At 37.7% G+C, this 15,493-nt stretch overlaps 1 protein-coding gene across 3 annotated transcripts in view; it reads right to left on the bottom strand.

Moving 5' to 3' along the window:
- The window catches only part of CLSTN2 (calsyntenin 2), a 387,192-nt gene that overhangs the window by 250,207 nt on the left and 121,492 nt on the right, over window positions 1–15,493 (bottom strand). The window contains exon 1 of one of the 3 annotated variants that reach the window (XM_054835710.1): window positions 7,268–7,336. The exons of the other annotated variants lie outside the window; for them this stretch is intronic. The gene's annotated coding sequence lies outside the window, so the exon portion shown is untranslated. Of the gene's footprint in view, window positions 1–7,267; window positions 7,337–15,493 lie in introns of those variants that run through there. 3 annotated transcript variants of the gene reach the window in all.

Here is a 15,493-nt window from a genome sequence, read left to right as displayed (position 1 = left end):
CACAAACACAAGCAGAGAAATCTTCATATTTTTTCATTCCTATTTCAGCACCCTAGTGAAAGCTGCTGTGTGTCCATCAGCATGGTTTCCTTCTTTCTTCAAAAAGAAAGAATGCAAGTATTTACTTCATATCTATAAAGCAGATCTATATGCTCCAGGACAGAGAACCAAAAGAGATTATAGTAATAGGCAATTTTAACATACACTCTATTCATTAGTTTGAGATAATACCAAACTTGATCAGTTACAATTTCATAATCAGGTTAATGCCAGCGGTTGTTTTCACTCAGAGGAGCCAGAGGTAGAGATACAACTAGACATGTAATAGCAGACTTCCACAACCACCTTAGTTCCTCAAAGAGATATTCCTTGTACACGTACCTATCTACAAGAACTACCTTTAATGAAAATTCCTTTAGTCGATCGGTCTAGAGGGAAAGACCTCCCTCTCAAATCCCCATTCCTTTATTCTAGTGAATAACTTTCTCTAAAATATCAACTATGACATTTTCCCTTGCTGAGACTGGTTGAGATCTAACTTGCCATCTCAGGCATCTCTACAGTCCACACAATTGTGTTCTTGTGTTCATATTACTGTGACTTAATGCCCATATACCAAAGCTGCAAACACTCAGTGCTCTGGGATTACCTCTATCTAAGAGCAGTCCTTCAAAATAACCAATGCTGTACATCATCCCAATGAAAGATCCATAAGGAACTGTCATTCAGAAAAGCACTTAATCTGAGGAGATAGAGATTTACTTTCCTCATGTTTGAGGTACTGCTTACCGTGCTTGCCATGTTTACCATGAAGACTAGTTTGCCTCCTTGTTTTATTGCTTCTTGTGTAGAGGTGGGAGTGTCAGACAAATCCCTTCCCTTCTGTGGAAGAATGACAATGCAAGCAGCCCTGACCACACTGACCAGGGGAGGAGAACCCTTGTTCTCCTCCACAGCCATAGGAGACAAAGGAAGCCAGGCATTGCAGGAACAGCATATGAAATGAGCCACATAAAGATGGCAAAGAAATAGTTTTCTGGCTTTGGAAAACATTCAAAAATATTTTCTATTTTGTATCACAACAAAACCAAAACATTTCAAGATTTATTTATTTTAAAAAATAAACAGAGCACAAGACAACAGAGCAGATAACATCAGGAAGACAGTTTTAGTATGAAGGCAACTCCAAAATAATCACTTAGGATATGAATAATCCAGATGAGACTCCAGATCCCACATATAAGTCTAATATATTAATCTCTAGGCTATGAGCTTGATGAGGATCTCTCTTTCAAATTATCACTTTCATCAGAGACCCGAGGAAATGCTCTTGACAAAAGGCTCATCAAGGCTGGTATACTTCTCTGTAAATTTTCAGAGTCAATAAATCAATGTTTCTGATAAAGTACATCATGCTGAAAAAATAACTTGCTCCTACGCCACAATTTTTGTGCTTCCTTCTAAGAAAAGGGTAATTTTTTTTCTACAGAAATGGGCTTCCTCTATAAGGGTGCATAATTTTAACAGAACTTTGTTTCCACAGGTGCTGGAAGGTGCTAAAACACTATAGGGTGTTATGCCTAGCACTGGCATAAAGCAAAAGCAGCTGAGGTTTTGTGAACTGTAAAACAAAGCATTTAAATATTGAATATTCAAATTCAATATATATATGGAATGATTTGGACATGTGAAAGACATAGATAGTATGGTTTTTCCAGTCCCACAACAAAGTATAAATGAAATTAATAGCTCCCCCACTATAACCACTACAGTCTAGTAAGTCTACCTTACAGATGAGTGAGCTCCAGTTTGACACCATCCCCACATTTCCTTGAGCCGACAATCTAGGCTAGTCACCACAAATGCACTCTCTGCTAAAAATCCCAAAGCAGTAAAACCTATCCCTGACAAAGCCTGAGTTATTGCCCACCTGCCTGTGGTTTTGATTAATGGCTCAACCACAACAGTTAAAAACTGACAATGGAAAGAGTTACATGAAAATTGCAAGTGATATTAAAAAAGTTTCTTGAGAAAGGAGGTTGTGTTTGCAAACAAGTAATTTAATTTCCTTGCACTGCCTTGCAAACCTAAGTTTGTTAAATTAAAGTGAGATTTGTTTTCATGCTAGAATCCACTGGGAGGCTGATTATGCTGAAACACACTTCACTAAGTGTTGGAGGAACAAAAAGGAATGCAAAGAATGTTTCAATATATGGAAACTGCATATTAAGTAACTCCTTGATTTTCCTAAATGAATACACTAAAATGAAGAATATTTCTTGTAGAGCCAAATGAAGATTTACCACAGAGTAATGAGTAACTGCAAGCAAAATTATAGCTCTTTAGCCAGCTCACTTTATGTTAATTTCATTGCTAAATACCTTGAGAAGGATTTCTTATGCAAGAATTGTGTTGCTCTCCTTCAATAAGGCAGGCACAGGTAAACTCATGCTGTGGACCATGCACGAGTCCCAAACAAATTCCTGTCTTGTTTCCCACAATTATTTGATCTTATCCTCTGCCAATTCACAGCCCAGTGACCCCTTTTCTGCCAGTTTTATCCATATATATAAATGACCCAAAAATTAGGAAAACAAGAACAAAGTTCATTTGACTCAAAGACTGCATTCATCATCACATTAAGAAATTATTTGTTCTACTTGTAGGTATGAATCATCTGGGATCAAAATGATGACCGAAACTTTTGAACCTAGGTGACACACCAATATTCAAATGACTAAGTTTTGAAAATTTCTTCCCATTTGAACTTCAAGCAAAACCAAGAAAGGGATATAGAAGCAGCAGCAGCAACTACCTGTTTCTCTTGAGCTAAAGTCTTCTCTAATACAAAGGTACTTGAGGTTCTGCCATTAAAGTACCAGGGAACAGCGGTACCATCTTAGTATCCATCCTCAAAATATTCCATGTGGAAATCTGCACTAAATCGATGTGGCCTGAAGAATCTAAATGAAGACACAAACCAAGACCAGTATGGTCCCTGAAAGTGAGAAGATGCTTAACTATTGGCTCAGAAAGGTTCTTTGCACTTTTGATCTGTATGACTGCAATGCTTTTCCTTCAGTGAACAAGTGTTGATTCTCACCCCAAATCAGTTCACTACACTCAAAGCTATCATGAGACACTGTCTCTTCTTGAGCTGGCAATCCAGTTAATTGCAAGTTTTAGGACACTTTTGATGAATAGGACATAGCATGAGACTGAAAGGAGACGAGTCATCAAGTCTAGATCCTCACTGCCAGAGATCAGCTTGCATTACGGCAGCACGTTTAACAGAAAGCTCCACAAAGTTTCTACTTAGTCCGCATACCCATACTTAGCTCAAGATAAACAATATTGCCCAGTAGCCTCTAACAGCTGGTAGACCTGACAGTAGAAGACACCCAATGACAGCTACACTGCAGCACATGAAGAAAACAGATCAGCTCTGTAGCATGATGGTGATTTCATCGTTGTGTGTTGGGGACTTTGTTAGGAAATATCAAAAGAATCCCAGATCCTAAGTGCTACAGGAGTAAATCCACAAAAGACTCTTGGCTAATCAGACTCAGGGGAAAATTTCCTTGCTGACCCCAAAATATTAATATTATACTTTGATTCTGAGTGAGAAAAATATACTGTGCAAGCACCTAGAACACTTTAATAACACTGCAGTAGCGTGTCCTCACCTATAACCCATGTCAGTTTTCACAGTATGATCAAATGCATCCTGACTGGAGTCCTTTTCCCACACCTCACTACATCTCTCAATTATAGAAAGAGCGGGGGGGGGGGGGGGGGGGGAATCTTTTCTGATTTCTTAAGCATATACCAAAATCACATCTAAATCAAGGTGCATGTATAATAATCCCACATGATATCAAAGTTGCTCATGAATGAAAATTTCAACAAATATTTTTGGTTAATTTCTATAAATGTGAAGATTTGGGTTTAGTTTTAATGCAGTACATTTTGAAATATTTTTATTGGAAAATTGGAAAAAAGTAATCTCAAGAAATATTTCTGAGTGGTTCAATTAACAAAATAGCAGGGATATTTCATCCTCATGGAGTTGCAAGTGTTTCAGCTGAGGACATTTACTTTCAGAAGTTTTCTAAATTTTAAATGAATTAACAGGAAAATAGTGCAAGCATTAACCCACTGGAATTCTTCACTGCTTGGGTGCTTCCAACAAGTCCGCAAAGACTGCCCTAAGGAATCTTGTCATAGCAGATGGATTTCACTCAAATGGCCCCATCTGTCATTTTTCATTCGTATGGCTGCAGCTTGAACTCAAAGAACACCTAGGGCACATTTTCATCAAAATGCCTTGCTAAGCAATCCTAGAGATGAAAGAGATAAAGAAGATAATGCTCCACCAAATCTTACACTGGGCAGAGAATCTGACCCAAACAAAATGAAAATCTGGCAGATTTGTTCAAGTTAAGAGAGGGGAATAAAATATCCCCTCTCCTCCGCCCCACCCCCACCCAATTCCCTTCACCCAGAGGTATTTGGCAGAGGGAATTTTTTCCTTTCCTGTTGATTTTTCATTTTCCAGGGTTTGGCCATCTGTCCACTATTAGGTCCCTTTGAATGAGAAACCAGTTTAGAAGCAGAGAGTCATTTTTGCAACTGTTCTCTTGCAGGGCAGATAAGGATAGAATGGGATGATTAAAGCTTTTGCTGGTTAACAATAACATAAAGTGGGAGGTGGAAAAAAAGAGCTGATCTGAGTCTTGTGAGACAGAAGCCGGTTTCAAACTACTGCCGTCCGTAATTAGTCAATCTGGAGGCATGGAATCTATGCCACACTTGGCAGCACGGCAGTTTAATTTTATATTTAAAGTACCTGGGTCTATTAAAATACTGCCTTTTCAAGCACATCCAGTCAGATGCAGAAGTTTCAATTTCCAGTAAGAGAAGGTGAATAATATAGATGGCGCACACAGGTACAGAGGACAAACCTCCACCTTTTCATAAAGGGGCACTTGGTGCTCATATCTTCCGCAGCGTTCCCCTCTTTCAAATGCAATTCAATATGCTTGCACCTAGCATAGAGCTCTTTTTTTTTTTTTTTTTTCCCTTTTTCTCTGTTTTCTTTTCTCTCCTGAGAGTTTCATCAATATCAGTGGAGACATTTATCAAATATAGTAGTAAGGAAGGATAATAGAAGTTTTCTGATAAGGCAGTAGTCACATTGTCTATATCAGGATGGTCTCTGGATCACAAATGTATTGTACTAGCGTAATGAAAAAAGTAGATTTCATTTGACTAGAATAAAGAGCTATGAGTTTCAAAAACACATGAAAAACATAAAACACAAAAACCTGTTCAAAAATTGGTGCTTTTTCAGAAACATGTAATTAATTTAACAATAAAATCTGAGTTGCCAGCATTACTTGGCCAGACAGTAAATATCTATTGTCCGGTGGCACAGCAATCTGCAAGATATGTAAATATATCAACTGATAGGAACTCGTTTATGAAGTGAGCTAGCCCTAAAGGAGCTCTGCTCCCTTCCCCGGGCAATACAGAAGGGTATGCAAAGAATGAGACTAGGAGTTTGTCATGTTGAGTGCTCACACAACAGCAGAGAATGTTCTCCTACTGATAGTGACTGGTTGGACATGGCACATTTCAGTTTATTTTTCCTTGCATAGGTCAACAAATTCCAAAAAACATCCGTGTCTCTCATATTCCCCCAAAGCTGAAAGCCCCTTTTTCTCCTCAGAGAAGGACCATTCTGAGATGTAAAACATACATTTTGACACCAGTCTCTGCCACTCTTTTCCCCTTGACCCCGTCAGACTGACATCCTAACCGCTCCCTCAGATTTGCCTCTACACATTGGAAAAATCATACTTCTTATTATCAGTGGGATGATGCAAGTATAATTTCAGCATTTGCACCATGCTGAAACTCCAAAGCCATAAGAAAAGTTGCATCCTGAGGAGTACACAATGAAAAGAAATGTGTAAGAACTCTCTGTGGAACACCCCCCTCACAGAAAGCAATTCCAAATGCTCTGTATTAATGCAGTCTTGCTACCAATAATGACATTTCTGTTGGCATTTTAAAGCTATTTTAAGTGTAGACCATTTTATAGTCTAATATCTGTCTGTATAATCAAGCCAATGCCAGTAATACTTTAGTGTGACAAGATCAATCACAGGGATACAACAGCTCAGATAATCATTCTGTTAACTCCAAAGAATTGGAAGACCTGAGTGGCCACACTTTTCTTCAGCTTTGTATCACTAAGCTACAACAAGATACAAAGCATCTTGTAAGGCGCAGTGAAAGTCTGTTTTATAAATATGAGACAAGCGAGATGAAAAATAGGTAGAGCAAGAAATTATGCAGGTGAGATCACCAAGCACTGGTGGAACTACACAGAAGGGCTTGCATAACATTCATCTGCAGTAGGCCTAATCCCAGCTAGTTGTATCTCAGTTTTATGAATAATAAATTTCCCTCACGCTTAAAAAAATTTATAAAAGTCAATTAAAATGTAACTCTATATAACATCTTTCTATAAACACACATATTACGTATGCATTATAAAAAGAGACTACTGATGACAGAGAGAGACATGAGAGATTCACAACACAGAGTGAGGTGAATCACTTTACAAAATATACTTATGAAAGCTCAACAGGGAATACGTGGAGTGGTGGGTAATTGCCTGTTCCCTCAATAGTGCTGAATTTAGAAATGAACAGTAGTAATAACATTCATAATGAAAATCCCTTAACTGTTTAGAGACCACAAGTCTAGGGATATGATACACTGACTACGGTATTAGCAATTTTTCATAGGTCAGGGAATTTCACAAGCATAATTTTTATTAGAAATGCTACAGTTTTAACCACTTAATGCTGTTTTCATGTCCTCTAAACAGTCAAATCAGTCTGGGAAATAAAAAAACAAATCATATGGAAATGTTACAGTGACCACACAAATTCATTCACCATCAATTTTGTCAGCATACTTTTCACACCTAGAGTACTCCTCAAGACCTTAGTAGGAAAAGACAAACAGAACAGTTGAGAAGTCTGGGCTACTACTAAAGTCACCGGGCAGATTTCAGGTAACGGTAATACTGAGACAAGGAGAGATTGCAAACAAATTTGCAGACTTGTCTGCAAATTCTTATTTTTACTTTGGAAAAAAAACCCACAGAGATAATGTGATTCTTTGAATTCAGCCTAGACAACTAGTTTATTCTTGTTCCACATTCCTGCAAAGGAATGCCAGCTTAACTTACCTGCTGTAGAAAGTAGAGCTTGCTGTTAATCTTGAACTTTCTTCATCATTTGAAAATAACAGACAAAATACTTTTTTCCACTTAGTCAAAACCTTATTTCAATAAGGTAGCTAGGTAAGGTTTTGAAATGTTTCCCTCTTCATTTGATTTAAAGCTCACTGCAGTCAAAATTAGCTTTTTTGTTGATTTCAACAGAACATAGGTTAGGCCTTCTACGTTGCTCCATTCCAGACAGCATGATAGTTTTAACTGAGTGCTTTGAGGGATTTCCAAAAATACCACAGCATAGCGCCTTGCAGAGGAAGAAGGCAGGGGAAGGGAAGAGGAAAGCAAAGCTATTTAGATCAACCAATCAGCTTTACCTTGCCTCCTTGTATAGAGAAAACAGACATGGCATCAAGCAGTTAATTTGTGAGGGTAAGGGGGAAAAAATTCACATTAAACATGCACTGATTGTCATTCAGAATTAGGCACCTCACCATCCACTTGATTTCAAACACTGCTACAGGACTCATTTACTGCTGCCCAGGAAAACATTCAGCAGCTATATGTCCATACAGATCCTTCTCAGCAACACTAGCACAGCTTTCTGCCATCCTACCTGAAAAACCTGTATCCCATCCAACTTAAAATTCTTTGTCTTTTCCTCACCAAAGCCACATATTATCTTTTAGGATTCTGAAGCATAGCTAAAATTATAAGGGTCACATCACCCTATCCCAGTACAAAGATATATATTGATACATTGGGATATTGCCTCACAGCATGGGAAACATTTGCACAAAGATAGACTTGGTGCTCTCAAACAGCCCATTTACTCGGTTGTTGCAGAATACAGAACTGGGATGTTCACACAGATTTGCCAGTTCAGATTCAGATGCTGTCAGGCCAACCAAGAACTGAGGCAAATTCATAATTTTAATACCAAGGTTAGCACAGGCAGCACAAACTCAGGTCCAACTGTACTTCCCTATAAAGATACACCCAATTATTTCATTCTCCCAGCTTTTTGTTTTAAAACATGACTTTTTCTATATGTTAAAGACAACATAGTAAGACAGACATTGTAATGGCTTTCGGTCAGAAGAACAAAAAATACAACTTAACAATAAGTAATACATGTTTCTCACAATCAACTCCACAGGAATTTCACCATCAAGTACGAAGACTACTTGATTGCAATTTTTCAATTAAAAAAAAATGAAAACTTCCTGAAAAAAATGGTAAGAACAGTATCTTAAAACATTATTTTAACAAACAACAGAATCTCTATGTGTCACGTAGCCTCAAAGTGCTGCAACTGCAATAGAGGGTTGACCAGTAATCAGGTCACTGTTGAACCAGACACAAGAAAGATGATAAAAATTGAATTCTGTCTCATAGTCCCTCTATTGCCCACTGAAATAGTCATTTTTGCACAGAATCACCTCAGTGATAATGAGGCCAGACCCTTTAATCTTCAAATTATATTATAAAATTAAGTAAGCTTTATTGCTCTATTTTAAACATGAGAAAAATGTGACAAGTGTACCCGTTAAAGGTCAACACTGTTAATTACAGAATCAAGAGCCATGTGAATTAAGACCGGACTCTGGTGACACAAATTTGTTCTAGTACAATTGACTATTCGAGCTAGAGTGTAGGGACTAAGCTGGGGGTGAAGTTGATGACTTTCTGGTTTTCAGTTCAGTACTCCACGTCCAAGACAACGAAGACAAATAGGTCTAGGCAAACACCAGATTAGCATAGTACACTTTGAGATACTACATCTGTTCCAGAGACGGCACAACTTTGTGATCCAGCCTTATTTTCAATTTTCTTTTCTTACTTGGTATATACTTTTAAGCCTACATAAAAGTTACAGATAAGCCAAGGCTCCATGTATGCACATTGGGAAGAAGTCTGCAGCCTAACTCAATAGGGTACAAAATCTATCATTCAGGACTAGCTGTACGCAGTGATATATTGCTATTTCCTTTATCATACTTTGAAAACCACCATTTCAGTCCCTCATGTAAATGTATTTTGATTGCCATTTATCAAATAGTAACGATGTCCTCTTCTGCTAAAAAAAACTCCTGATGTGCAGTGGATATCAGCTTTCCCCACAGCATACTGAACAACTAAGTGAGCATAGTCTAAAAGACTGAATAACAAGAAGGATAAAGTGTTTACCCCGACGTTATCGAGATAAGACTGGTTTACATTACAATACCATTACCACTTTGAGCTATAGTAAATGGATAATTTTGCTTATACCGTTTGTTTTCCCCTTAACATTTTTATGGACAAGATTTAAATCAAAAGAGATTAATTGGAATAGAAATGATAGGATACTAAGTAACAAAAAAATTATGTCATTTTAAAGCAGATGTAATTTCAAGGATTTCAGAATATAGGTCTAAGTCTTATGTCAGTCTTTCTTACTAAATAATGGTAATACTGTGGTTTTAATGGTCAATAGAAAGCATCTTGAAATCATTTTCATTAGCACAATACTAAGCTGCTATCAATACACTTTTTTCAAGAAACATCTCTTTCATATTCAGTCTTTCCATCTTAGAGGCATTTAGATTAGTTCCTTCAATAAAACAATTTCATTTTCAGGATTTTATCCACATTTCACAGTCTGCTCATGACCTACTTTGTATTTGAACTAAAACTAATCGTATTTCCCATGCACTTTACAGAATAATAAGATCAGGAACAGCATATTGGAGAGAATGGAAAAATACCACAGCAGATGCTTCCACACTGTTTCAAACAACCATGAAACAACTCCATCCACAAGTCTGAAATACTAAGTTTCTGCTTTGGTGGCATTCGTAGCTACCCTGTACACCTACCCAAGGACATGTCTTCCGCAAACACCGTAACAGCGATGCCTGAGTGGATGCATTAACATTATGCAGCAGGCTGCATGGCAAAGAAACCAGCTTGAGTTTTGAAAAACTGCATAGCTTAATAAACACAGAACCGTGCCTAAGCAAATAAGCCCGGCAGCCATAGGAGAGTGGAAAACCTTTGTAAATATCATTACTTGTAATCAAAATGAAGAAGGCAGAGCCTTGTTGGCCTTGTGCAGTCCTGCACTGTGTTATTGGCACTTCTCCCAAGCCGGCTTTTCATTCGTGGCTCCATTAGTCCCTAGCAGCACCAGCCCCAACTCTCTGCCTCAGCTTCCAGCACCCAGCGTCAACATGCCCAAAGAGATGTAGCATGGCTTAGTAACTTGTCATCATCTCAGTACCTTTCTGTGAGACCTAGACCAGATTTTTAACGATACTTAAAATCAATGCGATCGATGCCCTTTGAAAAGTCTCAGTAGACAATTATCAGCATTCTTAATCAAGTTGAAAGGTCTAAAACAAAAAATCTGCAGATTCTGACATTCTTCCATATTCCAAAGGGCTCAGTAGTCAGAAAAATTAATCCTGGGGTTGCAATCTATTAAAGAAAAAGACAACTTGAGACTAAAATCTTGCGAGGTATGAAACAGCATTTCCCAGTAGGGTATACTGCAGTTTCACTGTTAAATATTTTAGTAAAATAAATTATGCAAGTTTGCTAGGAAACGTAGAAAAGATGTGAGAAATGTAGTTTACAACAGAGGGGGGTTTTTTCAAAAAATAATTTCAGTGGGCAAGTCCAACTGAGCACCTTAGTTTCAGCAGTATCAAAATACAGCACAGAGATATAAATGCCACTAAAGATTTGTTGCTTTCAAAATTTTCTAGGATCTCCTTATTAATTGATTTATAAAATACTGGCTTTTTTAAAGCATGCCTTTATTCCTTTAAAGTATACATAATAGCAAGCATGAAATTTTAGATATAACCTTTGACAAATTGATCGGAAAAAGGGTTCCAGTTTGTTGGTGATTAGTACCATACCTGTTTTTCACTGACGATTTGAAAGGCTATTGTATGTGCTGAACCCCTTTTGAAAGGCTGTCCAAACTTTAGATCTTTTATTATCTTTAAAAAGAACTATCAGATGTTTAACCATCATTGCTTACATTTTCAAGGATTCTAGGATCTCTTTAAAACTTTTTGCTCATGAGAAGTCAGACTGCTAGCCTTTTAGCACTATGGCAATACAAACTACTGTGCATTACCACAGTGGACTGAATGATTTATTAATACCGCAGGCTCTCTTTTTCTGTCCTGTATCTAGCCACAACAGAATCTATACTGGATCGCAAATCATAATGACCTATGACCAAAACCCAAGGGCAAACCTGCCACTTTTAAAGATACATAAATGATTAATAACTGAAAAAGGAAAGAAATGCATGCATTATTTGCTATATTAAATCATCTTTCTAAAGAGTGTTCTATTTCAGGTTGCGACAAGTAAAATCACAGAGGAATACAAAAATCTTAGTCTGATATTTCTGCAAATGCAATACAGAATGACAGCCCATGGACCAGCAAATTCAACATCACCACTCATGTCTCCATTTTCACTATGTCAAAAGAATAAATCCTTCACTCTTCTTCATAAATGCTTCTCCTGCTAAGCAAAACAAATATTTTAACAAGAAATATAACAATTGGTTTAACAACAGATTAAGTAATTAATGCAGTAAAAAAAGATATTGTCTCGAATTCAATAAAGTCACCTTTCAGCAATGCAAAAATTGCAATGCTCACCATCTCTGTATCATTTTTAACAGAATATGCACCTGATTTTGTCAGGAAAAGTAAATAGATGTGCTTTATCTAAGACTCAAGGAGCACCTCTTGCCATTTCAGAACTGCACAGATGAGACAACTATGCTGCTGGAAGAAGTTATACTAAGAGCAAGTGTTCTTTATCTTACTACACATTATTTCTTAGCAGATTGTACAGGACTAGTATAAAATAGTACACTCAAACCATTTGTAAAATTTGATAGTGTTCATAATTATTTGTAAATTATTTCCTCCTTTGCTACAGTTAATACACACAGAAAGTTCAAAGAGAACAACACAGAACTATATTAACAGCTTTTTATACTGTGGTACGCTACAAGGATGCTTACAAAGTAAGGATGTTTACATAGTACCTTTATACTAAAAGCTTGAGGTTTTGATTCAAATTGGCAAGTTCAAATGTTTCAAAACCACACAGTCTTTACCATCACTGCTAGTAATAACATGGGACTCGCTGGGCTACCTCATTACAGTTTTCTCCAAACTCAGCACAGGCTACGTTTGGCAATAAATTGTACACCTCACATCCTACCGTTCACAGGCAGGGACTGGGGGGAGCAGCATTTACACAGAACAGAAGATGCATGAGCTGTCACTCCACTAATCAGTGCAGGAACATCATATTAATCAAAAGATCAGCAACAAGGAACACATCAGACAAGCATCCAGATGGTAACTTTGCAAAATTCCCCAAACACTTTACCTGTTTAGAGGGTGATATTGCAATGTTATCCTCAGACACACAATTCAGGGAAGATGGGTATATAATTCTATGCCAACATGGCTTAAAAAAAAAGTATTTCAGGGAAAATTATTCTTTTCTCTGAAAGTAGAAAGATACACATGTAGAACAGTGGATTTGTACTTGGCAGTCCTCCTCTTTCTTCTGCACTACCCCCAGCCCTTCTACCCTGGGCAGGGGAAATAATAAAATTGGTTTGATCATACTATGTGCCCTCACCAATCAAGTGCTAAGAGATTAAGGCTGTCAGATGTCTTTGTTTTCTGAAAGAGCATCACCACCTCTCCATATTAATTAACCTCATCCCCAACTGTAATCCCAAACCAGTAAACGTAGGTAAGAAAAGCAGAAAAATTTGAGTAACGTGGAACAAGAGGAAATGAGTAGAACAAATGTAAATATAAATCACTAACAGCCTACTCAATCTCCTCTATCTTTCTAGAGGGTCACTGAAGGGAAGATAAGAAGGAAAAAAAGGGAGGAAATCTCTACCCAGCCATCTGACTTCAGGAGCATCTTTCTCCATGACAGCTAGGTGGGTGGGATGTATCCCACTCCTCATCACATGAAGGATGTTGGCCTTTGCAGAGCCCAGGAAAAAATTAGTCACTGTAAGGTTCTGCCTCCTCTAAGATATTGCCTGGTAATGTCAGTCTGCTCAGAAACACTCTGCAAAGCTGCTACGACTTCTTCAGCAACTGGCTAAGCATGAGCATGTCTCAGCCCCTCATCGGCTCCAGCTGAAGCTTCAGCCTCTCTGTGCACACTCTTCTTTCAGCAGCATCTTCCTGTTTCTCAAAAGTGGGCTTTAATTTTTTTTTTCAGTTAGTCCTACCTACTTCAGAGAGACAATGCCACTCTCACCTTTTGCAGCCATGACTTCCCAGGGTAGCAATATTCCACCAAAAAGAGATGGTTCTGATTTCAAAGGGCTGAAGTTTCAAAGTGCTAGCTTAGGTCTGCAAAGTCCAGTCCCAGACAGGATACAATCAAGCTGAGCCAAATTATGAAGCTAAACTGGAAATCCATCCCTCTGCCCCCCCATGAAAAGGAGAAAAGAGAGTGTACAGGAAAGCACATGCAAATGAAATGGTCTTTCAACTGAGATCTGTTTCCTGATGTTTTCTACATGTATCTCTGCAAAGCAGTGCAAAAGAATCATTCTACTCTGTGCATTTGTGACTGAGAATTTAAAGATCATCACAATGATGGCAGAAGGTCCTGCTGAAGACCTCAGCATCAACTAGCAATTACTGGGGGGTTTTGCAGGTGTTAAGAAAGCCATCTGGTGCCATTATTACCCTTTGAACTGCTTTAACACAACACAAACATAGTGACACACTCTTCTGCAAAATGTAGATAAAACTAGGGACAAATAGTTTTCAAAATAACCATAGTCATATGTTGTAAGAGTTGTAATTACTTAATCACTGGTATCTTGGATGGGATGTTCAGAAGAATTTTCAAAAGAAAAAAAGTCCTGTGTTTCCATCCGCTCAGTGGAAATGGATGAAGTTTCAAAGTGCAGAGAAATAATGCCCTTACGACCAAACACTTCTCAAAAATTTCACTTTGTATGAGAACGCTGAAATTTCATTCATCCCTCTGAAAACCTGATCTCTTGTTTGCAAGCTTGTCTCTTTAAATTTGTTCTAGCTCTCCAAAGGCTAGTGCAAACTTCCGCTTTGCAGTTAAATAAATTGCTTAAAATATACTATAACAGTACTTTCTCTTAAATTTAAATAAACATTGAATATATAATTTTAGGGAACTCTTCCCACATTTACAGTGACTAGCCATTCTGTCAGATAGCTTCATTAATCTGTGAGATTGCTATAATTGTGCTTTTCTGAACTATTTGTGTGAATGACTAATAAAATACTAAAGAATACTACAAAACTGGCCTTAGTACTTGCTTGACTTCCCATGACCAATATCAACAAAGTTTCAAAAAGAAATCAAAGGAAAAACCAGAGACACTAACATTCCAACTTTCAATTCAAATAAAATACTCAGTATTCACCTTATTTAATCAGAAAAGACTCAAGTAATTAATATAGCATAAAAACTTGTTGGTTTTCTACAACTGTTATTGAGAAATTTTGCTACCTGACAAATGTGTCTTTATATTCAGGATATTTAATGCAGGCCCAGCACAAGAGGGAAGACAGAGCTCCACACACTTTGCACCTGTAGATCAGGTTCCCAAATGCCTCCAAGCTAAACAGTTGTCACCAATAAATAGTAGCAGGTTTAGAAAAAGAAACAGATTTCTCCTCCTAAACAGTTATCACAATTTATGTATGCATACATATGATATTATTCTGGTGAAAATCATTATGAGTATAAAAGGCCAAGCTTCTCCTGCACTAAAGGCACTGAAAAACGAAACTGGAACCTTTATATAGGACAATTTTCTCACATTGAAGCATCTCTTCTGTACTTGCCTCATTTTCTTACTTTGCACAAACGAATACACACTTCAGAGAAGCTACCACATATGCCACCCTGGAGGAGCACACACAATTCAAGCAAGACAAAACACCAGTAGCTGGTGTGTCCACAATAAAAACCATCCTTTGCATTGTTTTTTGCAATCTCCCTTCTAGTACTCTCAGAGAACATCATGTTGCAGGCAAAGGAGTTTCAGTCCTTTGCTCTGCTGGGGAAGGGATCACAGTTAGGTCCTATTAACTCGAAATGGCCTGTTTTCTATTTCATACATGGACACACAGGACTTAGTCCAGTCGTGCTGCCAAAATGTTCAAGGGGCAGAAGAACATCACA

The sequence above is a fragment of the Grus americana genome, chromosome 9, assembly GCF_028858705.1.
Source record: "Grus americana isolate bGruAme1 chromosome 9, bGruAme1.mat, whole genome shotgun sequence".
Classification (NCBI taxonomy): domain Eukaryota; kingdom Metazoa; phylum Chordata; class Aves; order Gruiformes; family Gruidae; genus Grus; species Grus americana.
Note: the sequence above shows the minus strand (reverse complement) of the source record. Positions and strands in the feature narration are given on the sequence as shown.